The sequence below is a fragment of the Sminthopsis crassicaudata genome, chromosome X, assembly GCF_048593235.1.
Source record: "Sminthopsis crassicaudata isolate SCR6 chromosome X, ASM4859323v1, whole genome shotgun sequence".
Taxonomy (NCBI): Eukaryota; Metazoa; Chordata; class Mammalia; order Dasyuromorphia; family Dasyuridae; genus Sminthopsis; species Sminthopsis crassicaudata.
Window position 1 is genome coordinate 53,304,670 of NC_133623.1, and position 27,041 is coordinate 53,331,710.

At 36.3% G+C, this 27,041-nt stretch overlaps 1 protein-coding gene across 5 annotated transcripts in view; it reads left to right on the top strand.

Moving 5' to 3' along the window:
- The window catches only part of TENM1 (teneurin transmembrane protein 1), a 3,105,198-nt gene that overhangs the window by 540,322 nt on the left and 2,537,835 nt on the right, over positions 1–27,041 (top strand). The gene's annotated exons all lie outside the window — the stretch shown is intronic.

Here is a 27,041-nt window from a genome sequence, read left to right on the forward strand (position 1 = left end):
GATTTGGGCTTATCAATTTGATATGGCATCTGGATCTTCTTGACTCTAACTCTGTCCCTCTCCACTATACCACACTGTCTTTCAAGACCTGTCATGTTCTGGTCCCAACTGTTCTTATTGGTCTTATTGCTCATTACTACCCTATGTTCTAGTTAAATCCAAGTATTCACTGTGAATGTACCCTAAGAATCTACAGCCCCCATGCCTCAGTTTACACAAAGATCTCCCTTCCACCTCGACCCTACCTATAGAACTCTTGCCCATATTGCAAGGCCACTTCGAGTGTTGTATCCCTCATTAAAGATTTCCTGATCCCTTCAAACAGACATGGCTCCTCCTTCCTCAGCTAGCCTACAGAACTGTAATTCTGACTCTCTTATGACCCTTATCACATCTTGTCTTATCCTACAGTTATTGGTGTACGGATCCTATGTTTTCTAGTAGAATGTTGACAACTGAGAGACAGAATCTATGTCTTCAACATTTGATCTTCCATACTGTCCAGCACATAGTAAGACCTCGATAAGCATTGGTTGAATAAATCAATGAAGATTCAACAATGGAATCTGACTGTGGAGGAGTTAGAGACCCGGGACCATAAAACTAACTGGTGAACGTAGCATAATGTTAACTCTTATTGTTCTCCTTTCCCAGAAATGGCTTATTGAGTTTGATAGATCATCCCAAAGTCGTATTTTTTATCTAATGAATTCGACAGTGGTTTTATCTTGGTGGGGGGTGAGTCAGAGAAGGAAACATCAAACCATTTTAGCATCCTTTGTCAATAAAGTCTCAAATGGAAAAAAAATACCTATGATATTGCTTCCTTCTTTTTCATGAATGGTCATCCACAAACTCACCTCTAGGAAAATCTCCCCTCTCAATAGCAAACAAAGATCTCAGCACCCCACAAGCCCAACCAGAGGCCTACTACCCCCCTGTGTTTCTCTGATTTGGACTTATCGATTTGATATTGATCCATCTGCTACAATTAAATGACTTCTCTGTCTTCTATTCCTCATAGAGCTTCATCACCATAGCTATTGCTCCATGACCACTGGTTAGAAAGGGTGACTTGTGCCCCTTCTTCAGTTCTTTTGCTGCTTCCGAATTCTCTCCCTGATTTTGTTGCAGTTGTACTCAGTATTGTCAATAAGAGAAATAGTCCCGTTGCACTCTTTCCCGGTTGGATCACATCTTTAGTATTAGGTCTAGTTTGGGGAACTGTATTTTGGCGAAGAAGGTTTTGTCCACAGGGGTCCCATCAGGTCAGGAAGAGAAAAGGAATATATGCTATAGGATATTTAATTAAAAGAACAGAGTATGTTCAACATAGGGAAGAGAGGATTTTAGAGGGGGATATTATAGTCATCTTCAAATGTTTGAAAAGTTGTCATATAAAAATGGGATTGAGCTTATTCTACTTGAACCCAGAGGAAAGAACTAGGAATAATATGGGAAAATTATGGCAATGTAGATGTCAGCTTCATAGAAGGAAAAAAAAACTTCCAAACAATTGAAAGTACCCCAACATGGAAGGCTATCTCTGGAGTGAGGGAACTCCCTGTCACTCACTGTCTGCAGGTGGAGTCTAGATGGCCATTTATCATGAATGCTATTGAAGGGCTTCACGCTTCTCTTATAGTTTCAATCAGATGGCCTCCCAGGCCCTTTCCAGTTCTGAGATGCTATAATTCTATGGAAATGCAGCATAAAATGCAAACTTCATATATTTCTTATTCACCCAGAGTAAGATGAACAGTTTTCTCCCCTAAACAAAATCCACACCACAAAGCTAAAGTACAAAGGGAAGTCTCTCACTGATCTTTCTTTTCCAGTGCGCCTCTTTTCCTTTGTCCTATTACTTTGGAAGAAAATGCCATATGCTGTAAAGTTTAATGGGACGGCAAAAGGACCGGAATACAAATGATTCTGCATTGCTTAGAAAATACATCACTCAGTGCTGTAGCATCCCTGGAAGATGTTTTGGAAAGCGTTTTTGTATATTTGCTGGAAATACTAATTTAAATTGGACCATATTTCTCAACAGGGTGCAGATATGATTTTCAGCCAGAACGGTTATCAGAGTACATTGTTTCAGGCTGTTTACTCAGGAAGAGAGAATAGAGGACAATTCTCCAATGGGAGTGAGAAAGTTGCATAATGATGTCATAAAACATTAACTTAGCAGTAGGAAGTATCACTTATGAACCACTGTAAGTTCAATTCTCTTGGGTTTAATTTTTTTTACAGCCATAATAAATCCAATAGATACATAATTTCTTTATTGAGTCAGAAATTGTATTTGTTTTCCAAAGCTAATAGTCTTCTACTAGCACTTGAACAGACAGACCATACTCTGGCACATGAAACGCAACCCGATGCAACATGTGTTCTTCACTGTTGTGTTTCCGTTCCCCAGAGGAAAATCCCCCGAGGACAATTCCTCCCACCTCCATCTACACCCCAACCCCCAGATCGTTCTTTGAAGGAGTACGGTTTCGTTGTTGATTTTCTCTTTCCGTCTGAGAATATTTTAGGATGTTTTAGTAAATTTTGTGAAAATCCTAAACATGACAACATTATCTTAATAGCTGATCTCCTCTTACTAAGTGTGGAAGATGACAAATGGTGAACGTGATTTCTTTCCCAGCAAGATCGATAATGGGGCTGCTTATCTGAGAGTCTTCAAAGCAGAATGAAAGGCAGTTATACCAGGCTTAGGGTTCCTTCACTCATCCCACTGGCCTTAGATATTGCAGTTTCAGGTGATAGACCACATCCCACATCCCACACGCCGCATCCGCAGGCCTCTCAGAAACAGGCTCACCACATGACCACCAAAAAGAACCGCTAGATGAGCATCCGAGATTTTGCTGCTTTCTTTCAGAAGGACAGGCTTTTTTGCAGCATTGAAAAATACAACTCCATCTGCCATTATGGAAAATGCCGAATTGATTTCCCTTCATGAAAGGGGCTTGACAGCTCTCTGTCAGATAGGCAGGGCAATATTTTGGACACCCCTGCTTCATACTCGGCACCCCAGTTTGAAATGAACCAGAAGTATCGTGCCAAATGGCTGTTCAGTGGAATGGCAAACCAAAGAACAGTTTGTATTGGTGGCCCAATAGACACAGGCGATTCAATGAAAAATCAGCTAATTTAAAGGGAGTGGGCAGCAGGGATCCAAAAACGTGGGATGATCAACTGCGTTTCGAGTAGTTGCATTTGTGGCTTTCCTTTGGTCTGTCATAGGTCATACCATCCTGTCAATTACTTTTTTTCCCCTTCTGGTTCATTAGCAAGTTGTTTGGTGTATTGTAGCAGGAACCTTGGTGTGGGAGAGATCCCTAATTAGAGAGATAGTGTTTCTCAACTACGTTTTCAGAGAGTAAACTACCAGTCCCTTTTTTGTGTTTGGTATTTTGTAGTTCCATAGAAATAGAGATGTGAAGGACGTCAGAGGCTACCTAGTCTGATCTCACCATTTTTACAGAGGAAGAAACTGAGGCCCATAGAGTTCCCTCTTGTGTCTTGCCAAGTCTCATCGATATCAATTTCAAATAGACCTTAAAGATCATTTATTCTAAGCCTCTCATTTTACAGGGAGGGGAAGTGACTTGCCAAGGTCATACATAGGATCATAAATCTAGAGCTAGAAGGAAGCTAAATCACCAAGTGACTTTCTGAAAATCATTACAGGTTGCAAACAGCAAACCCAACTTCTTGGCCTCTCCCTCTCTGTCTCTGTGTCTCTCTCTTCCTCTCTTTCTCTCTCTTTCTCTCACTCTCTTACTGTCCCTTTTCTCACTTTCCCTCTTCTCTCTCTGTCTCTCTCCATAGACACACACATACACACACGCACGCACATATATAAGATCTTGTTCTCTTTTGTATTCTAGGACTTGATGACCCAGAGCAAATCTTACCATGTAACTTAGAGATGGCTTTATCTGTATAAGACTGGTGCCACTCTTTCCCCAGACTACTTTCAATATTGTCATGCATAGGGTGGATACAGAAAGAGACTTTTTCTTATCACTTTGAAGTGGCTCCCATATTCCTAATATTTGTTCTCATTTCTTCCTTTTTAAATCTCCTGTCTTCTGTTCATATTGACTTTATATGGGCAAAACAAAAATATATATCCCTGACTATGGATAATTTGCATCAAACTTTAGTTTTTATAAGTTATGAAATAGAGACTTTTTTTTTTAACAGAGCTCTTATGCTCTATAATATTTTTTAAGAGGCAATCAGGGTTAAGTGACTTACTCAGGGTCACTCAGCTAGTATCTAAAGCCAGATTTGAACTTGTGTTTCTGACTCTATACCAGTGTTTATAATTTTTTAAATGTTTTCTTCAAAACAACTCTATAAACAAAACTATTAGTATTAATTTACAAATGAGGAAATGAAACTGAAGCTCAGAGAGAGAGATTACTTGCTCAAGATGACACAGCAAGTAAGTGACAAAGCCAAGAAGACATGAACTTAATTCTGTTCAGAAGATGAAGGGTCTTAGGTTGTGAGATATGAATAGCACTTGTAGGAACTGGAAATATTTAGTTTGGGGAGAGAACTGTTGATCACTGTGTTTAAATATCTGAAAGCTGGTCATGTAAAAGAAGAACTAGATTTATTGTGATTGTCCCTGAAGAGTGGAACTAGGAACAAAAGGTAGACATTTCAGATGAGCACATTTTTCCTTGTTTCCAAGGCTCTTAAACTAAAGTCTATAAATTTGTTTATTGAAAGAAAAAAAGAAGAGTTTTCAGTATAATTATTGATTTCCTGTGCAATTCTATGTATTTTATTTTGTGCATTAAACAAAATAATTCTGGAAAGGGGTGCAAAAGTGTCATCAGATGGGCAAAGGAGGTCCAAAACACCAAAAAAAAATGTTGAGAGCTCCTACAGAGTCTATGGAAATTCTGTTTCCCCTCATTGAGGGGAAGCTGAATGATGACTAACAAAGAATATGGTAGAGTCCTGTACAGATACACACTAGAAGTTCTTCTGTGATGGTGAAATTTGGTGACTTAATAGTCAATACATTTTCTAGTAATCCACCTGGTCTTTTTGCTTATGTGCCATCTTTGATTATGTCTTTTTGTTTTCAATTTGACCCAAATTGTAGCATACCAAGGAAGCAAAGGATTTTAGCCTTTCTTCATTTTACCAGTTCAGGGAAAATAATCCTTTCAGATTGTTGTTGTTGTTCGGTCATTTAAGTCATGTCCAACTCTCCCTGACCTCATTTAGAGATTTCTTGGCAAAGATACTGAAGTGGTTTGCCATATTCTTCTCTAGCTCATTGTACAGATGAGGAAACTGAGGCAAACAGGGTGAAGTGGCTTTTCCAGGGTCAAACAGTTAGTATCTGATGTAAATACAGGAAGATGAGTCTTCCGAACTCCAGGCTTGGCACTCTATTGACTGTACCACCCATTTAGCTGCCCGTCCTTTCAGAAGAGATTAGCATAGATTCTGATGTGTCCTGACCTAGAGAAGGGGTAGGTTAGCCTTGTTTTAATTGTTAACACAATGTCTTGCATTTTAAAAAAACCCATAACTATTACAATGTCCTTCTAAAGAAGTGACTACATTGCGATGTGCTCTCACCCTATCCAAAAGTTTTCTAGGTTTTGTGTTTCAAGATCCTTTTTCAGCAGAGCTGAAAAATTGTATGACTGCTAACTTATTGGCTGCCCTTCGGTCTCTAGCCAATGCTTACCTTAGTTAATCCACAATCCCGTAATTTAAGATCTTTTTCCTGACTCTGTCTACAATAAGCATGGAATCAATTAACAATAAGAACCTGTTACAAGTGCTAAGGAAAACAAGGCCAAATATGAAAGAACTCCAGCCCTCTTGGAGATTTTACTCATTGGAGACGGTGATAGGGACAATATATATTTAATATCAGCTTGTATAATAACTGTATGTGTTTTTATATACTTAATTTTTTGTACTTTAAGGGTAGATCATTTAGGGTTAGCTAATTTATAGGACAATATGTTTATATATGAAGTGCTTGGACATTCAGAGTTCTTTAGTCCATCTCCTTTATCTTACAGTCAGAGAACCTGTGGCATCGAAACTCTAAGATATTCCCTTGCTCAAAGTCACACATACTTTAAGTTGCAGAGTCAATAATTGGAACCCAAATACACTGACTTCAAAGCCAGCATTCTTTCCACTGTACCACACTGATTCAATAAACATTTATTAAGCACCTATTATACAGCAGGCACAGCAATGAAATATGACTAGCTTCAATGAGATGATTTTTGCTATTGGGGGAAACAGAGTGAGGAGGAGGGATTAATTATCCAGGCAATAATACTTCTTTCCATCTCTTCTAATAGCCTTCACAGATACACATCACTTAATATTGGTCCAACTGATATAATTTTACTAAAAATGATATTAATGTCTTATAATAATAGCTGGCATTTATACAGAACTTTTCAAAACACTTTCCATCTATTGTCTCATTTGAGCCTCCCAAGAACCCTATGACGTACTACAAGTATTAGTGTATCTAAGTTACAGAAGAGGAAATTGACTCCCAAATAGGTTAAGTGAGTGGGCCATGGCCATGGAGTTAGTGAGTATTAGGGGCAGGATTTCCATCTCTAAGTCTTCCAGATGGTAAACCTAGTCATCTATTAGTCCTTTCATTTTAATGCTATTTGGCCAACAGCCTCCAGCAGTGTAGATGCTTTCTTAGTAATTAACATAGTAAGCACATAGTAGGCACTTAAAACATATTTATTGATTATTAATTGTGAGTTCCAGTGTAAGCATCTTTACCTGCCTTGCTCATCAATCTGCTTATTGTCCCCATATTGCCAAGCAATAGGCTCACATTCTGGTTCAGTGAAAAGACTGTTGTATTTATTATCAATGGACCCAAATTTGAATACCAGCTTTACCACTTACTGCCCATCTGACTTGGGGCAAGTCTCCATTGTTTCTGGACCTCAGTTTCCAGTTTGTAAAATGAAGGGATTGATTGGACTACCTCATCTTCAAGGTCATTTTAAAATTCAAGACTTATGATGTGCCGGGTACCGTTCTAGACACTGGGCACTTGCTAAAAATAATCCCATTGAAATTAACTGTCCTCTGTAATGTTGTTTCACCTAACATGATTTCATCAATTAGCTTTTTTTTTAGCAGAGTATGCCTGTGGTTTCAAACTTTTAAACATATATTTAATTCCTAATATAAATATCCTTGAGTCCTTTATATAACTAACCTTATTTTTAACCTAAAAAGTACTAGAGTGAAGATTACATTGTTGGGGGTTATATTATCAGTAGGAGAGCTGGAGAAGAGTTCGTTAAATAGATGAAAATCCTACTGTCAATTGCTGTTAGGAAAAAAAATTCAACAATAGAGTGTGGGTTTTTTTTTAAAGTTCTTTATAGTCACTTCAATTAGTCCCCATTCTGCCCAAGAATCAGCCTGGGAGTCTTCCAGCTCCTGGTCTATCAACAAAGAGATTTCTGAACCTGCAGAGCTCAGAATAGAGAATGTATTAGATACTTGCTCTGTTTTAGGCTTCTAATCAACATAAGAGAGAGGTTGCTAAAGAAGTTAGACATTTTCTTCCCTTGTTGTATGCTCATATTTTTCTTAATATTCAAATAGGAAAATCATTCATTTTTCTTATGATATTTAGGCTCTGGTATAGTAAAATTAAAATGAACAAATATGATTTATAATTTTATCAGCATAATAAACAATTAGTGTGGGAATGCCCTCTTCCAGTGTAGATCACAACCCCTCTCTGACTTGATAGATAATTCTTAAGGACTGAAGAACAAAGAAGCTATGAGACTGCTACAAAGCTATGCAGCAAATAGTGTTCGTATCATAGTATTATGGCTCAACCCCCTTCCTGTTGCAGTCATATAAACCAAGGTACAGAGAAGCTATGAAACTTGCCTAGGATTAAATAACTGCCTGTGGCAGGATTTGAATTCAGGTCTTCCTGAATCCAAGCACTGAACTCTACCTAGTATACTATGCTGCCTCTATAATTCTTGATAATTATGCTTATATATGTACCCGTATGCTACCATCAATCCATAATTCCTTGAAAACTGAAGCTAGTTTATAACTGTATTTAGACTTATGCAACTTTGTAACTTAGTTTTCAGTTTTGCCCAAAAGAAAATGAGGAAAAATAGCCTTCAGATGAAGATCCTAAAATATCCGCCATTAACAATAAGTTTATTGTTCATGTTAGCCTATGGCCTAGCACTGAAATCCTGGGCTCACGTGTTGCCCACTTGGTGAACATATAGCACCGGTCAAGTCGAGGGGATGGGTTCAGTACCCTTGGAGACCTTGGGAGAATAGAGAGGATTTAAGACTTTTCAGTTAACATGTAAAATTGGTTGCTTCCACTTAAAAAGCTAATGCCATAGGATTATGGAGAGATTGAGTACTGAGACACTGCTGCCAATTTCTTCTATGAAAACACAGTTCAAGAGCAAATTTACTGCCACAAGGCCAATGCTTTTTATGGGACCATAATCAAACTGACGGTATTGAATGGTAAAATTTCTGGCACTCAAGTTTGTCCCTACTCTATTCTGTGTCCTGGAGAATCACTTGCATGATATTATGTTGTGGCCTTGTGACGGTGGGGTAGAGTTTGGTTATAATGATGTTATTAACAAATGGCATTAGTTCAGAGTAGTACTGTAATAAGTCTAAGTACTGCCAGTGCCTCTGGACCATATACATATGGCCAGCCACTATAGGGCCAGTGGGTGAGATCCTAAGATTCTAGAGTTTTCAGGATCCTTCATAAAGTGATCTAGTCTAATTCCTTTTTTTAATAACTGAAGAAACTAAGGGCCACAGAGGCTAATTCACTTTACAAAATCTTGGAAACTCAGAATTAGAAGCGATGTCATCTAATTGGAATCATCTGGGAATAAAATTCCCTTCTACAATGTCTTTGATGAATGGTCATTGGTCATGCAGCCTCTGCTTAAAAGCCTCCAAAGAAAGAATATGGAAAACCCAGTATGAGACTTGGCTTCCTACTAGGTTAACAAGCCTTACTATGAATGATCCATTCACTGCTTCTGCATTCAAGAAAGAAGCTGTTGGGCTAATTATACTTATAGTAGAGACATTTTCTAGATGCCATTTGGCTGCAACTCTAGAGATGTCATCGAGTGGGTCAGGCTAAAAGATAGACCAATAAACCTAACTTCTGAGGGTCATTGATTCACTATTCCTGATGTTGTTTTTTTCCTAATCATCCATAAGTGCAAAGTGTGACCAAGTGCACTCTGGGGGAAAGCGTTGGCTTTGTTCCAGCCGTTTGGGATTTGGGGTTCCCTGAACAGATGCTCATTTGCACAGCATCACAGAGTTGCAAGGGACCTCAGTGCCCATCAAATCCATCCCATACCACAACAATGATTCCCAAGGCAATGTATGTAAGCAGTGGTCTTTCGGCTTTCATTTCAAGACATCCAGTGAGGGGTAACTCATTTATTTTGAGAGGCAGCCCGTTTCATTTATGAATAGCTCTAATTGTTAGGAAGTTTTTTCCCAGTAGTAAATCTGAATTTGACTCGCAACAATATCAACATTTTGCTAGTCTACATTTTGCCTTTTAGGCTAAGCAGAATATATCAAAAAATCTCTTTTGAATGACAGGCAGCTCTCCTCCTGTTTGAATGTAGCTATCATGACCCCTGAGAAGTCGGAAGTACACCATATACCTATTTATGTGCATTTCCCCAATAAGAATGTAAGCTCCTTGGAGGCAGAGAGTTGATTTTGTGTTGTTGTTTTTTTCTTTCTTGTATCCCCAGTACAATGTTCCAGACACTTTTTTAAGAACTAGAGATGCTAAGAAAAAAATAAAATGTAAAATAAGCAGCAGGGATGTGGGGAAAAGTCTCTTGCTTATTAAATATATGAATGACACAAAACTGGGAGGACTACTCTTTGTATAACAGGGTTAGGACCCCAAAGATCTCAACAAACTAAAACATTTGGGTAAAATACATACACATATACTACAGATATTACACAATACCCATATACATATATGTAGATATACACACATATATGAATACCCATATATAATACACACATATAAATACACATCTATGTTTACATATATATATATATATATGAATGCCCATATTTACATATAAACACACACGTGTGTGTGTGTGTGTGTGTGTGTGTGTGTGTGTGTGTTTTGGAATCTGAGATTCTCTAATTGTAAATGGAATTCAAACAGTTGAATTTGGGAACTAGAAATATCTTTACAGATCATCTAGTCCGTGCCCTTTAATTTGAAAAAGGAGGGAAAGAAGACTAGAGAGGTGAATGACTTTCTCAGTCATAAAGCTAGTTAGTGACTCCCTTGGTTCTAGACTTCAGGATTCCTGATTTTCAGTCCAGTGTTCTTAATACTATACCCCACTGCCATATTTCATGACTGTGCAAGTATAGTATTATTATTAAATACTATACAAACACAGATTTCAAACTTAAGAACTACCAGGCTTATCCTAGAAAGTAATGAAAAGAATCAAGGGTTTTCATAAAACCAGTTATTTGCACCTTTAAAAAAAATTTCCTTAAAAGTGGCACCTGTTTCTCCCTTCCCACTCTCAGATATAATGTGAATGAACAATGCAGAGAACCCCATCTTCTGATATAGAGGTCTGGTTTCAAGTATTGGAGTTGGAGCATGTCTAAGAGTAGCTAAGTATATAGTCCCAGAATGATGGACCAGGCCTTTCCTATGTTATTTGGGGTCTGTGATTGGAAGCATCAGCTATATTCCATCATCCCCCAACAGTAGAAATCATTTCAAATCATTATTCGTCCAATAGTAGAATAGTTTTAAGTCATTATGTAAACATTTCATCTTCCTACAGGCTTAAAAATATATGGCCAATCTCCTACTGAGTACAGGATTCTTTTTGTTAGTTTCCATTTCAACATGGAATTCAACAGTTTCTATCTGGACATTTCCAGTCACTCGGTGACTTTTGATTGCCCTTCAGCCCCAGAGGCTATGATTCTCTGATCTTACCAAATTATTTCTCATTCATTCATCTGTCTCCAAAACCACAGATGACTGATCACCTTTAAATCTTGTCCTGTGACTTAAAAGCTTGAAAATTCCACTTATTATTGAAGAGGACAAACACTTCAAGCTAATAAACACATACATATACATCTGTGGAAATATATTACATAAATTTATAGAAATATACATTATATTATAATATTACATATATATATATATATATATATATATATATATATATATATATATATATATATATATATATATGTAAACCTCCTTTAGAGACATGCTTTCTCCCAAAGACCCAAGCACTCATGCTGCCTTGTCAAGAGATTAAAGTTTGAGAATTATTCCCATTGCAACTTTTCATCTGATTGTGTTTCATCATGGCATTTAAATTTTGTTAATTTAATTAGCACCCCAGTGTTTAATTGAATTTTCATTCCTATATCAAGGAAATTGTTAGAATTGTTTTTTTACTCTAATTAGCTTTAAGAAGACACAAAAAGCTCATTTTCACTTTTTCAAAAATTGTCACCTTGAAACATTTATTTTAAGGTGGCCAATTTAGATTCGTTAATGTGCACAATTGCAAAAATCTCTAATTTAGGATTAGAATGTAAAAATATTTTTTAGTATTTAGTCATAATTGGGATGTTTGAACAGCTCCCAAAGACTGTTTACACATTGAAATGTACAATAATACAGAGCATCAAAGTCCAAATAATGCTTTCACTTGAAATATCTAAATATTTGCAACAAAAAACATGGCTGGGGGGGCAAGAAGAATAGGGTAAGGAATCTGAATTACCTGGAAAAAGAGAAAAATTTTCTGTGTTATATGACATAGATAGAGGCAAGATATGTATTCATGAAATCAGAGTTCTCAAATATCTAGATATTTGATATTTTCCAAGTTCAAACCCTAGCTCCTACTTCTAATATTTTATAATGATTAGGTAAAAATCACCTATCCTACTGCATATTCTAGGTTGAGCCAAAATTAATTAAGGTTTTTTAATTAGTTCATTTATGGAACTAATGCACACAAATATTCTAATTCTTCCTAAAATTTAATAATGTGTCACAATAGTGAGAGTTTTTTGAATGCAGAATTAATAGCTAACTACTCCTTGGGTTGTTTGTAAGTTTGTCATTTGACCCACTCATTTTTTTATTAATTTTTTAAAAAAAATTTTTACTTACTTTTAAAAAAATTTTTTACTTAATTTCCAATTGGTGTTTAGTCTGTGTTCCCCTGGCCCTTTATTGAATGTAATTTTTATTGCATTGTAATCTGAAAAGGAAGCATTTACTATTTTTGCATCAATACATGATCAATTTTTGTGTGAGTGCCTTGTACTGCTGAGAAAAAGATGTGTTCTTTTCTGTCTTTAGTTTTATCCAGAGGTTTATCATATCTAGACTTTCTAGATTTCTATTAATCTCCTTAGTTTCTTTCTTGCTTATTTTGTGGTTAGATTTGTCTGATTCTGAGAGACAAATGTTGAGGTCCCCCACTAATATAGTTTTGTTGTTTATTTCTTTCTGTAACTGGATTAATCTATTCTCTAGGAATTTATATGCTATATCACTTGGTGCATATACATTTAATATTGGTACTTTGTCATTGTTTATGGTACCATTTATCAAGAGGTACTTTCCTTTCTTATCTCTTTTAATTAGATCGATTTTTACTTTTGCTTTATCTGAGATCAGAATTGCTACCCCTGCTTTTGTACTTCAGCTGAAGCTTAATAAGTTCTGTTCCAGTTTTTTACCTTTACTCTGTGTGTCTCTCTGTGTCAAATGTGTTTCTTGTAAACAACATATTGTAGGATTCTGTTTTTTAACACTCTGATATTCATTTCTGTTTTATGGGAGAATTCATCCCATTCACATTCACGGTTATGATTACCAGCTCTGCATTTCCCCTCCATCATATTTACCTCCCTATATATACTTTTCTTCTTCCTTTCTACCCTGTCCCTGTAGTAGTGCTTTGGGTTTTTTTTTTGACCCACCCTACCCACTGACTCTGTCACTCTTTCCCCTTCTCTTACCTTTTTTTCCTAGTGTTTCCTTCTATCAAGCCCTTCCCTGAGAAGAGCCAAATCGTTCATGGTTAATCATTACACATTCTTGCTGTTATTGTATACAATGTATTTCTTGTTCTGCTTGTTTTGCTTGGCATTAGTTCATGTAAATCTTTCCAGGTCATTCTATAATCAGCTTGTTCATCATTTTTTTAGAAAAATAATATTCCTTTACCTTAATAGACCACAGTTTGTTCAGCCATTCCCCACTTGATGAGCATCCTCTCCTTTTCCAATTCTTTGCTAGCATATCAAAGGCTGCTACAAACACTTTTGCATTCCTTTATGTTTTCATTAGGATACAGACCCAATAATGACACTGTTGGGTCAAAGGGTATGCACAGTTTTATAGCCTCCAGATTTCTGGAACTATGGTCATATTAATTTCTTTTTTCTTTTATTAAAGCTTTTTATTTTTCAAACATATGTGTGGACAATTCTTCAATATCTCCTCGCAAAACTTTGTGTTCCAATTCCCTCCCCCCCTTCTTCCATGTCTTCCCCTAGATGGCAAGAAGTCCAATACTTGTTAAACATGGTAGAGAGAGAGAAAGAGAAAGAGAGAAGCAAAATAAAATGCAAGCAAACAATAACAAAAAGAGTGAGAATGTTATGTTGTGTTCCACACTCAACTTCCATGGTTCTCTTTTTGGGTATAGATGGCACTCTTCATCACTGAACAATTGGAACTGGTTTGAAACTGGTTTGAATCATCTCATTGTTGAAGAGAGCCACGTCCATCAGAATTGATCATCGTATAAATTTCATTGTTGCCATGTATAATGATCTCCTGGTTCTGCTCATTTCACTTAGTATCAGTTCATGTAAGTCTCCCCAGGCCTATCTGAAATCATCCTACTGATTATTTTTTATAAAACAATAATATTCCATAATATTCATATACCATAATTTATTCAGCCTTCTCCAATTGATGGACAGCCATTCAGTTTCTAGTTTCTTGCCACTACAAAAAGGGCTGCCACAAACATTTTTGCCCACATGGGTCCCTTTTTCTCCTTTAAGATCTCTTTGGGATATAAGCCCAGTAGAAACATTACTGGGTCAAAGAATATGCCCAGTTTGATAACTTCTTGAGCATAGTTCCAAATTGCTCTCCAGAATGGTTGGGTCCATTCGTAGTTCCACCAACAATGTATTAGTTTCCCAGTCTCCCCACATCCCCTCCAACATTTGTCATTATCTTTAGCCAATCTGAAAGGTGTGTAGTGGTATCTCAGAGTTGTCTTAATTTGCATTTTTCTGATCAATTGTGATTTGGAGCATCTTTTCATATGAGTAGAAATAGTTTCAATTTCTTCATCTGAAAATTGTCTGGTGATATTCTTTGACCATTTATCAATGGGAGAATGGCTTGAATTCTTGTAAATTTGAGTTAATTCTCTTTATATTTTAGAAATGAGGCCTTTATCAAACCTTTGAATGTAAAAATATTTTCCCAGTTCATTGCTTCCCTCCTCATTTTGTCTGCATTAATTTTATTTGTACAAAAGCTTTTTAACTTAATATATAATCAGAATTACCTATTTTGTGATCAATAATGATCTCCAGTTCTTCTTTGGTCACAAATTTCTTTCTCTTCCACAGATCTAAGAGGTAAACTATCCTATGTTCTTCTAATTTGTTTATAATATCATTCTTTATGTCTAGATCATAAACCCAAAAACCTTGGTATATCGTGTTAGGTGTGGGTCAATGCCTAGTTTCTGCCATACTAGTTTCCAATTTTCCCAGCAGTTTTTGCCAAATAGTGAATTCTTATCCCAAAAGCTGGGGTCTTTGGGTTTGTCAAATACTAGATTACTATAGTCATTGAATATTTTGTCCTGTGAACCTAATCTATTCCACTGATCATCTCCCCTGTTTCTTAGCCAGTACCAAATGGTTTTGATGACCTCTCCTTTATAGCATAGTTTTAGATCTGGTACAATTAGGCCACCTTCATTTGCACTGTTTTTCATTAATTCCCTTGAAATTCTTGATTTTTTTTGTTCTTCCAGATAAATTTTGTTGTTATTTTTTCTAGGTCAGTAAAACAATTTCTTGGGACTTTAACTGGTATAGCACTAAATAAATAGATTAGTTTAAGTATTCTTCTCATCTTTATTATATTTGCTTGCCCTATCCAATAGTACCTGATATTTTTCCAGTTGTTTAGATCTGACTTTATTTGTGTGGAAAGTGTTTGTAGTTTTGCTCATATAGTTCCTGAGTTTTCTTTGGCAGATAGATTCCCAAATATTCTATACTATCAACAGTTATTTTAAGTGAAATTTCTCTTTGTATCTCTTGCTATTGGATTTGGTTAGTAATGTATAAAAAGACTAATGATTTATGTGGATTTATTTTGTATCCTGAGACTTTGCTAAAGTTGTGGATTAGCTGAATTTGTGAATTTTAGCTGATTCTCTAGGGTTCTCTAAGTATACATCTGCAAAGAGTGAAACTTTGGTTTCTTCATTACCTACTCTAATTCCTTTCATCTCTTTTTCTTCCCTTGTTGCTAAAGCTAACATTTCTAATACAATATTGAATAGTAATGGTGATAGTAGGAAACCTTGTATTATCCCTTATCTTCTTGGGAATGGTTGCAGTTTATCCCCATTATATATGATGCTTGCTGATGATTTTAAATAGTTGGTACTGACTATTTTAAGGAAAAGTCCGTTTATTCTTATACTCTGTAGTGTTTTTAGAAGGAATGGATGTTGGATTTTATAAAATGCTTTTTCTGGATCTATTGAGATGATCCTATGGTTTTGTTAATTTGGTTGTTGATATAGTCAATTATGCTAATAATTTTTCTAATACTGAACCAGCCCTGCATTCCTGGTATAAATCTTACTTGTTCATGGTATATTATCTGGGGAATGATTTTCTGTAATCTCTTTGCTAATATTTTATTTAAGATTTTTGCATTAATATTTATTAGGGAAATTGGTGTATAATTTTCTTTCTCTGTTTTCATCCTACCTGGTTTAGGTGTCAGTTCCATGTCTATGTCATAAAAGGAATTTGGTAGGAGTCCTTCATTCCCTATTTTTTCAAATAGTTTATATAGTATTAGAGTTAATTGTTTTTTAAGTGTTTGGTAGAATTCACATGTAAATACATCTGGCCCTGGAGATTTTTTCTATGGGAGTTGATTAATAGCTTGTTTTATTTCTTTTTCTAAAATTTAAGAAATTTATTTCCTCCTCTGTTAATCTGGGCAGCCTATATTTTTGAAGGTACTTATCCATTTCCCTTAGGTTATCAAATTTATTGGCATAAAGTTGGGCAAAATAACTCCTAATTATTGCTCTAATTTCCTCTTCATTGGTGGAAAGTTCTCCCTTTTCATTTTTGAGACTAACAATTTGATTTTCCTCTTTCCTTTTTCTAATCAAATTAACTAAAGGTTTATCAATTTTGTTGTTTTTTTCATAAAATCAACTCTTAGTTTTATTTATAAATTCAATAGGTTTTTTTTTCAGTTTTATTAATCTCTCGTTTTATTTTTAGAAATTCAAGTTTGGTATTTGATTATTTTTAATTTGATCTTTTTCTAGCTTTTTTTAGTTGCCAGCCCAAATTAGTTTTTACATTTTTAAAATCTTAAATTTAAAATCTTTTAAAATTTTAAAATCTCTATTTTTGGCAAATAAGCATCTAGAGATATAAATTTTCTCCTTATTATCGCTTTGGCTGCATTCCACAAATTTTGTTATATTGTCTCATATTATCATTCTCTTGGATGAAATTAATTATTAATTGTGTCTGTGATTTGTTGTTTCACCCATTCATTCTTTAGAATGAGATCATTTAGTTTTCAATTACTTTTTGGTCTGTTTTCCCCTGGCCTTTTATTGACTGTAATTTTTATTGCATCATGATCTGGGAAAATGCATTTAGTATTTCTGCCTTCCTGCATTTGATTTTGAGGTCATTATATTTTAATATATGGTCAACTTTTCTATAGGTTCCATGAACTGCTGAGAAGAAAGTATACTTTTTTCTGTCTCCATTCAGTTTTCTCCAAAGAGCTATCATACCTAACTTTTCTAGTATTCTATTTACCTCCTTAACTTCTTTTTTATTTATTTTGTGGTTTGACTTATCTACTTCTGGGAGAGCAAGGTTGAGATCTCCCACTATTATAGTTTTGCTGTCTATTTCTTCTTGCAGCTCTCTTAACTTATCCTTTAAGAATTATCATGCTATACCCCTTGGTGCATATATGTTTAGTATTGATATTGCTTCATTGTCTATGCTATCCTTTAGCAAGGTATAGTTTCCTTCCTTATCTCTTTTAATTAGCTCAATTTTTGCTTTTGCTTGATCTGAGATCAGGATGGCTATCTCTGCTTTTTTTTACTTCACCTGAAGCATGATAAATTCTGCTCCAGCCTTTTGTTTTTACTCTCTATGTATCACTCTGCTTTAAATGTGTTTCTTGTAAACAACCTATTGTAGTGTTCTGACTTTTAATCCATTCTGCTATCCACTTCTGATTTATGGGAGAGTTCACCTCATTCACATTTACAGCTAAAACTACTAATTCTGTATTTCCTGCCATCTTATTTACCTCAAATTATGCTTTTCACTTTCCTTTTCCCCATTTCCTCCTCCCCAGTATTTAACTTAAGAGCACCACTTGCCTCAAGTAGCCTTCTCCTTTTAGAGCCCTTCCTCCTTTCTTATACCTTTCCCCTACTGTTTCTGTTTTCCCTTCTATTACCCTCTCCCTTCCCCTTTCCCCTTTCTCTTCCCACTTTCTTATAAGGTGAGAGACATTTCTCTGTGAAACTAAATATGTCTAATATTCTCTCTGAGCCAAATCTAATGAGATTAAGATTCACACAATGTTCATCCCACTCCCTTCTTTCCCTCAATTATAATAGGTTTTCTTAGCCTCTTTGTGAGATGTAATTTCCCTAATTTTAAGTTCACTTTCCCCTTTCCACCTCTAGTTTTTTTTTTATAACAGTAAAATCAGATTATACATGCACTCTCTCTGTATACCCATAACAGATACAGTTCTCAATATTTTTTTTCTTTTTATCTCTTTATGCTTCTCTTGAGTTCTATATTTGGGAGTCAAATGTTTTGTTCAGCTCTGGTCTTTTTATCAGAAATGAAATGAATTCATCCATTTCACTGAATGTCCATCTTCTTTCTTGAAAGAAAATGCTCAGTTTAGCCCAGTAGTTTATTCTTGGCTGCATTCCATTTTCTTTGCCTTTAGGAATATCAGATTCCTTGCTCTTTGATCCTTTAAGGTGAAAGTTGCTAGGTCCTGAGGTAATTCTTATTGTAGCTCCTCGGTATTTGAATTGTTTTTTTCTGGCTGCTTGCAATATTTTTCCTTGGTCTGATAGTTCTGAAATTTAGCCATGATATTCCTTGAAGTTTTAGTTTTGGAATCTCTTTCAGGAGATGTTCAGTGAATTCTTTCAATGGCTGTTTTATCTTGTGATTCTACAACATTAGGGATTCTAGAACATATTTTTGGTGATTTCCTTAACTAACATTTAGTGCTCATATGGACATCTTTTCAATCCCCAATTGGAAGGGAATAAGCATTTATAAATGCCTACTATGTGTGAGGCATTATCTTAAGCACTTATACAAATATTATTTTTCAGTTATCACAGCAACCCTGGGGAGTAGGTGATATAAATCTCATTTTACAGTTGAGGAAATTGAGGTAAACAGGGTCACATAGCTGGCAAGTGTTTGAGACTGAATTTGAATCAGTTTTTTTTGACTGCAGGCCCAGTACTCTTTCCACTGAATCACCTAGCTGCTTCTCTGGGCCTAGCTCCTTGGGAAAATATTGAAAGTTCTCTCTCCTTCTTCTAATCCTTCAGAACACTGCTTGGGATTCTACTTTGCATTTACCAGACCCTTCCTAAGTTTTTGCTTCTATTTCTCTCTCCTTTCTCCATCCCTACAAATGGTGGGAACCAGAAATGGGAGTGGGAAATGCCTTTGTAATTTGAGTAGTATCTACAGTGTTTGGGAACATGCATGTTCCTGTACTCTTTTCCTATCCTAAAAGACCATAAGCTCTTTGAGATCAAGAAGTTTTTTTTTATTTTTGAAGCCTTAGAACTCGGCTTTTCATAGCTTGTTGAACTCCACCATTCATGAAAGGTCCTTCCTCGTCATCTCTGTGTCCTAGAGTCCCATCTAAAATCTTACCTTCTACAGCAAGCCTTTCTTTTTAATGCTAGCAACCTACCTCTTTCAGTGATTTCCAAATAATCCTATATCTATCTTGCTTATACAATGCTGCCCCACCACATTAAACTATGAGCCCCTTGAGAACAGAGACTTTCTTTGAATCCTCAGCCCTTGGCATAGTTCCTGGTCCATAGTAGGTGCTTAACATCTGTTAATTGACACTTGTGAATGTGAAATACTCCTCTGAGCAGGAATGGCCTCTCTGTTCCTCTCTAAATGTTAGCCTTTCTTCATAGCAAAAATCAAGCATCTCTCCTTCCTCGAGGCCTTCCCCATCTACCCTTGAGTAAAGTGATGTCTTCCTTTTAAAAGATGTTCCCTCAGAGTCTTTACTAATCACTTAGCATAAGACTAATACCTTGTACTATTCATTTTTTATATATGCACACAGTATGTTAGTGCATGTACACAGGTGCCCATATGCATCTATATATGTATGTGCATTTAGATGCCATTTATGGAACATACATTGCATGTGTATCCATGTATAAACACATATTTTGTTCCTGCAATTAGGTCATCATATTCTCTCATAATCCCAGCATCTAATCTAATTCAGGACTTCACATAAAGCAATACTTGTTGGCTGCTGCTGATAAGCATATTGCAGAACCTGTCATTATTATGATAATGATTACCCCAAAAGGGGAAGGAAGGAAAAGAAAGAAACCATTATGGTTCTAGGACAGATTCACTGTACCTTATAAAGCCAGGTTACTGATAAATAGGCTTTTTTTTTTCTAGTACATGATCACTGTACCTCTCGCAGTAGTATTCTTTCATCTGACTACATATCATGATGCCATTTCAATGCCGCTGGTGAGGGGTATGAGGGAGGAAGGATAAAGATTTTAGGTAGGATTGATGGGAAAGATTACAAAAATAGATACTGCTTCGTAGCCACTGATTCTTTGATTCTTCAACAGGTAAGTTGGAATTTGGAATTCCCATTCTGCCCACTTGCTGAACTCATCAGCATTTCCCACTCCCATTCCCAGTTGCCACCATTTGCAGGGGTGAGGGAAGGAGAGAGCAATAGAAGCAAAAACTTAGCAAGGGCACGGCCCATCTGGATTTTATTGTGTGTTACTCGGAGATGGGGCTTGCCACTCACTGTTCCTTCCTCCCTCAGATCATGGCTCAACAGTCAGACACTGAGCTGTGCTAATGCAATTGACTGTGTTCCTATGGACAGGGATTAAGTCTCAGTGAAAAACCTTATTAGTTTCAAGTGTCACTGGGACCAGAGAAGAGAGGAAAATATGCTGGCTAGATGGAAAATGAAATCAGTTGGAAAGTAAACTTTCTTGGGAACGCCACCACCACCTCTTGCCCTGCCTCCTGAGAGCTGCAACAACAGAATGAAATAATAAATAAAATAAAAGATAGTTTAAAATATCTTTGGGCAGAAGCTGCCTGATCTCTTTGGGCACACAGTGGCTACAGCCAGCTGCCGGAGTCATTGAATCCAAACCGAAGACATTAAATTAGTCTCCTATTTCAATGATTACTTTCTTTAAATAGATAGGGGGGAAAAGGCCCACATAATTTCAGCTACTTAATATCTCCCTTTGTGCTTCAGGAAATGAGAACCAATGTTAAGTAATAAACTAAAGAAATTGACATGGAGAAGTCTGAAGTCAGCCTGCCATCAACATGTCATTTCTCATTAAGCCAACAGGCCTCGGTGGGATGTAGATGCTCGTGTGATCATTTACACCTAACGCATGGAAAAGCAGGAAGCCCTGAGCCAAATGCTTATGGAAGGTAACTGCTGGCAAAAATTTCCCTCCATAATTTATACCCTATTATCTTGGGTTGCGATAAACTGATCAACATTTCGAGAGGAAAAAAAAAGGGAGGGGGGCTACATAATCCACATTTGAGAGGCAGTGCAGTGTAATGGATTAGGCACTCAAATTGGAAGTCAGACGCGTCTTCGAATCCTGCCTCAGACACTTACTGGCTTTGTATATCTAGTCAGTTAATTTCTCTATGTCTCAGTTTCCTCATCTGTAAATAAGGGAACTGGACTTGATGGTGTGTAAGCTCCCTTCTAGCTCTCAATCTATGATCCTTTGAAACACAATATTCCATCACAAAAAGAAGCATGTTAATCATCCCTAGCTAGGTCGACTTCAATATCTATATGTTTTTTTTTCCTTTTAGATCTCAGAGATTTGGCATATTGAATAAAAAAGAGAGGAGCAGGAGAAAGAGGAGTGGAGAGAGGGCTAGCTTCAGTGCCAAAAACACTTGGGTTCGGGTTTTGACTTGTACACATAGTGGCTTTGTGACCCTAGGCACCTTCCTTAAAATCTCAATATCCCGGGCAATTCTCTTAGACTATTTTGTGTTGTTTTTATTTTTCAGTCATTTTCAACTCTTCATGACCCCATTTGGAGTTTTCTTGGCAAAGATACTAGGGTGGTTTGCCATTTCCTTCTCAGCTCATTTTACAGATGAGAAAACTGAGGGAAATAGAGTGAAGTGACTTGCCCAGGGTCACACAGTTAGTAAGAGTCTGAATTCAGGTCTTCCTCACTCCAGACTTGGTGTTCTTTCCCTGTACTGCTTAGCTTCCTTAAGCCACTTAAACAATAAATTACATAAATTGCCAATCTTCAGTGAAGAGAGTGTCCATAAGAGTAGTTGCCTATTGCACATGAAATCAGAGATCTAAAGTCCCATAGCCCCCCTCCGAAGAAAAATATATACAAAAGATATTCAGTCATGTTGCCTTAATTTGGACTCCAACAATTCTATTTGTGGTTGTGTGTACATAGAATGGATAGGAAGGGATTTGACTGGAATCAAATTACCTACCTATATGCCAGCTATGTAACAGAAAAACAGTTGCTCAAGGGAGACACTGTTTAATGGATTCACATAATCCACTTTTCATGCATTTTACATTCATCCCAGATCATGCATTCATTAACACATATGCTCAAAGACCTCTGTTTGTCAACACTTTCAGCTTCTTTCTCATTACTCTGTGTGCACAAGAACAATGATCCAACAGTAGAGGAAGACAGCATAGTGTTTTGGGTAGAGTGTTAGAATTTGAATCAGGAAAACATTGGTTCAAACCCCACCTCTATAATATGCTAGCTGTGTGACTCTGCATTAGGACCTTGACCTCTTTGAGCCTCATTTTTCTCACTTGTAAAATGAAAATAATGATCGCATAGTTGTACAAATTAGAAACAGCATGGAACTGTGATGAAACAGACACCAGCTTTGAGTTGGAGGAACTGGATTTCAGTTCCACCTCTGACCTTTCTAACCTTCATGATTTAGATCAAATTATTTAATCACACTAGGCCTCAGTTCACCCATTTGCAAAACCAGGGGGATGCACTAGATGCCTTCTGAGCTGTACCATTCATCTCTAGTCTGTGAAAGGTAATCACATATGCAAAGCACTTCATAAACGCTAACATGCTAAATAAATACGAGCTATTTTTTTTCATTGTTATCTTGGTTTTACAGTATCTCAATATAGTCTCACCCATCAATAATCCAAATTACCAAGGTTTTGCATATATGTCTTACTCATAGTAAGCTCTCAAATATTCTTGGATGGAAGAAAAATATATACAAAAGATATTCAGTCATACTGCCTTAATTTGGACTCCAACAATTCTATTTGTGGTTGTGTGTAAATAGAATGAATGGGAAGGGATTTGACTGGAAACATACAAATATAAGACCCATATGTACCATGACCCTGAGAATATTGACTACCTTTAGACAAGAGACCCAAAGCAGAGTCTGGAAAGCGAACATATAACCAAAAATTGCTATCAATTGTCCTTCATTTTTAAACTGTGCCTCACATCACTGTAATTTATGATAAACAAGAACATTAGGGGAAAAGTACAGAGTGAATACTTGTAAATCTGATCCCGTAACGTAAGGGAATACTAAGCAACTGAGAAAAAATTCTGTGTCATAAAGAGCCACCCCTAGGGCCGTCCTGCAGTGACAAACCCATTTCATTAAACGGTACAGCTGGCATTTACCATAGTGGAAGGTTTCCCAGGCCGTGCTCCCTGGATCTTTTCTGTTTACTTACTATCCTCACATTGGAGGCTCACTGGCAGGGGAGATGATCCAGATTAACTAGTCCACCTCATGTGGGGGTAGGAGAGCTCAAAGCAAGAATCAAGTGATATATGGAAATCTTTTCTTTAAATGTTACCCTTGCATTTCGAAAGTTTTCTCCGAGCCTCAGGCAAAAAACGAGGCTATAGATTTGATTATTATTTGGTATAATTTTCCTATAACAGGGCAATTAAGACAATTTACAAAAGGTCTAGCAATGTTGCTTGGTATTTAGACTCTTTTATTATATGGCTCGTGCTGTATAATGACCAATAATTACTCCAGATGATGACTCATCAAGGGAGGTTCCTCAAATTAGCTCTATGTTGGAAACAAAGAAGCAGAGCTAGAGCCATTTGAACATGATGCCAAAAGAACTGGTCAAATAGCATAAAACCCACGCAATCAAATTCAAGTGATTCGTTTGCATATCACCAAGTATGCTTGGAAAGAATTTTGGACTTGATTAACTCACTTTTTTTTTTGGCATCATGTGGAAACCATCACAAAGAATTTCAATGATTCTTAGTAAAGCTGAAATTATCTGGAATGTAGAAGTGGCAGACTGTTTAATTTATAGGTTCTTGGTGAACTGAAGCTTTGATTCCTCTTTGTATCAATCCTCAGTGTGAAAGATCCTTCCTGAAATATTAGATTACTTTCTGGCCTTAGCAAAAATAGGGATGTTGATCGAATGTTGTTTAAATGATTGAGGACTTTGAACCTTACTCTGTACCATAATTCTGGGGATTAATCTCAGGATATTTCTGGAGGGATTTTATTTTTTTTATCTTTTAAAAGATTTTGTTGTCACCTTCTTTATCATGTTTTGTCTTTCTCCTAATGTTAAATATAGCCACAAATACGTGATTGTTGGAGGGTTGCAACCAGTTGGATTTGGTTAACCAAAGTGCGGTTATATTTTGAATGGTGATAACTTTTAGTTTGGCATTATTGTCTATTGGTTTGTCTTTGTACCTTTTTTGAACAGGAGTAAATATCCGACACCTTAATGAATGCATTTTTCTGGACAGTATGCTTCCAATACTGCAAAATAGTCCAGGACAAATGGGAATTTAAAAAAATTATAAGGACTTTGTCTCCCTCCCTCCCAATGTTGATGAGGAGAGGTGGGAAAGAGAGAAAGCAGAAGCTTGTTAATGGAGAAAAATAAAAATTTCAAAATGTTCCATGATTTCTTCTCTTGCCAACTCATTTTTTCACATGCTGCTTTAGACTGCATTTTGTCTAGCTCATATTTTATATCACCATGTCAGCTTTCCGTATCCCGAGTTCTCACTTTCATTTGCAGAACTTTAGAAACACAGTTACTTCTATTTGACTCTTCTAAAAGTTGATATTGAATTTATAAACTTTAAGAGTCTAGGTTATAGATAGAAGAGAGAAATCCAGCAATGTTTCTAGGAATGATGGTGAATTTGATTATTGTAATTTATAGAGGGTTTACTATGTAATTTGGACAAAGCTGACCTGGGAGTTAGAAGCTAGCAAGTTTTAAGACCATAGGATAATGAACTTAGAGTTGGAAGAGGCCTCCAAGACCATCCAGTCCAATTCCTACATTTGACAGATGAGGAATGGAAGCTTATATAGGTGAAATAACCCATTCAAGGCCACACTTTGAGCCCATCCAATCCATCTACTCATTTTATTTTTGTAATTGTTTTTTATTCATTTTTCTTGATAGTATTTTCCTCAGATACATGACAATAAATTTTTTAACATTCATTTTTATGAGATTTTGAATTCTAAGTTTTTCTCCATCCCTCCCTTCTCTCCCTCCTTCCAAAGAAGGTAGGCAGTTTGATACAATTTATACAATTTATATATAATATAAAATACATTTCCATATTAGTCACAGCTGTAAAAGAAGAAACATCAAAATGAGAAAAAAAAAGTGATAAAAGAAGAGAACAAATGAAGAAAATATGCTTCATTCTGCATAAAGGGTCCATCATCTGGATGTAGATAGCATTTTCCTTCTTGAGTTCTTTATACTTATTTTGGATCATTTTGTTGCTGAGAAGAGCCGAGTCAATCATTGGTGAACATCATCCAATGTTGCTGATACTATATACAATGTTTTACTGGTTCCATTCATTTTACTTTGTATCACTTCATGTAAGTCTTTCCAGGATTTTCTGAACTCGTTCATCATTTCTTATAGCACAATGGTATTCCATTATATTCATATACAACAACATATTCAACCATTCCTCAGCTGGTGGGCATCCCCTCAATTTCCAGTTCTTTGTTACCATAAAAAAGAGCTACTAGAAATATTTTTATAAATATGGGTCCTTTTCTTTTTAATGATTTCTTTGGGATACGGACCTAGTAGTAACAATGCTAAATCAAAAGGTATTGGTGCATAGATTTTAATAAAATAGGAATAATCCAGAAGCCCTCTGCTAGGTCACCTCTCTGATTTTACAGATGAGAAAACTAAAATTAAGTGAGCTCTACTCAAGGCCACAGAACCAACATTTCAACTTGTATTTCCATGTTCTTGGCTGCTTCTAGACAGTTAGGATTTCTAGATCAGTGACTATCAACGTGTAGAGTGTCTTGTATATGCTTTTGAAGGTTGATCATTATCATCATCATCACCATCTCTAGAGGGACCTTAAAGCTTTCCAAGATTATATCATAGAATCAGTGATCTAAAGTTAGAAGCTGATTTTAGAAGCTCTAGTTTTCATGTATTCTTGGAACACTCTTCACTTGCCCCCAATTCTTATAAGTGGTGACCCTTTGGATTTTGCTGCCCAGAATTTTTCTACAAATTGCAGCTGTTGTGGATTCAGTATTCAGAAGCTGCCTCTCTGGTTAGTCTTATCCCATTCCTATATTTCTTGGACTTTGTTCCCATTCTAGGCAGAGTTAAGGGATGAAAATCATTCTCTTGGGTATTTGTTACACATAAACGATTCTGGCTTCTCTTTTTAATCAATTATTGGTCTGTATGGGTACTCCTTCCCCAGAAGCAAATACTCTCCCTCTCAGATGAGACAACCCTGTTTATAAATCTAGATATTTGCTCTACAACTCACAGTTATTGCACAGAGTATATTGAGAAGTAAAGTGATGTCAGAGTTGGAACCTGAAGCCAATTCTCCCCAACTTCATAGCGGGCTCCCTAGAGCAGGGTATCTTAAACTTTTTCTGTTCACCACCTTTTTTCACTCCAGAAATTTTTATGTGACTCTAGGTATAAAGGTGTATAAAATAAGCATACAAATCAAACTTTTACTGATAATAAATCATAATTTAATGATCCCTGCATTCGGGTACAAGATCCCATATGGGGTTGCGAACCACAGTTTAAAAAGATGGAATCTAATTCAACTCTTTTATTTGAATAAATGTGGCAACTGAGACCCAAGGAAATGACCAGCCCACAGTCACACAAATAACAAATGGCAGAAGTAGGTCTCATTGCTGTTTTCACTATGCCATCTGGCTATTCCACCTTC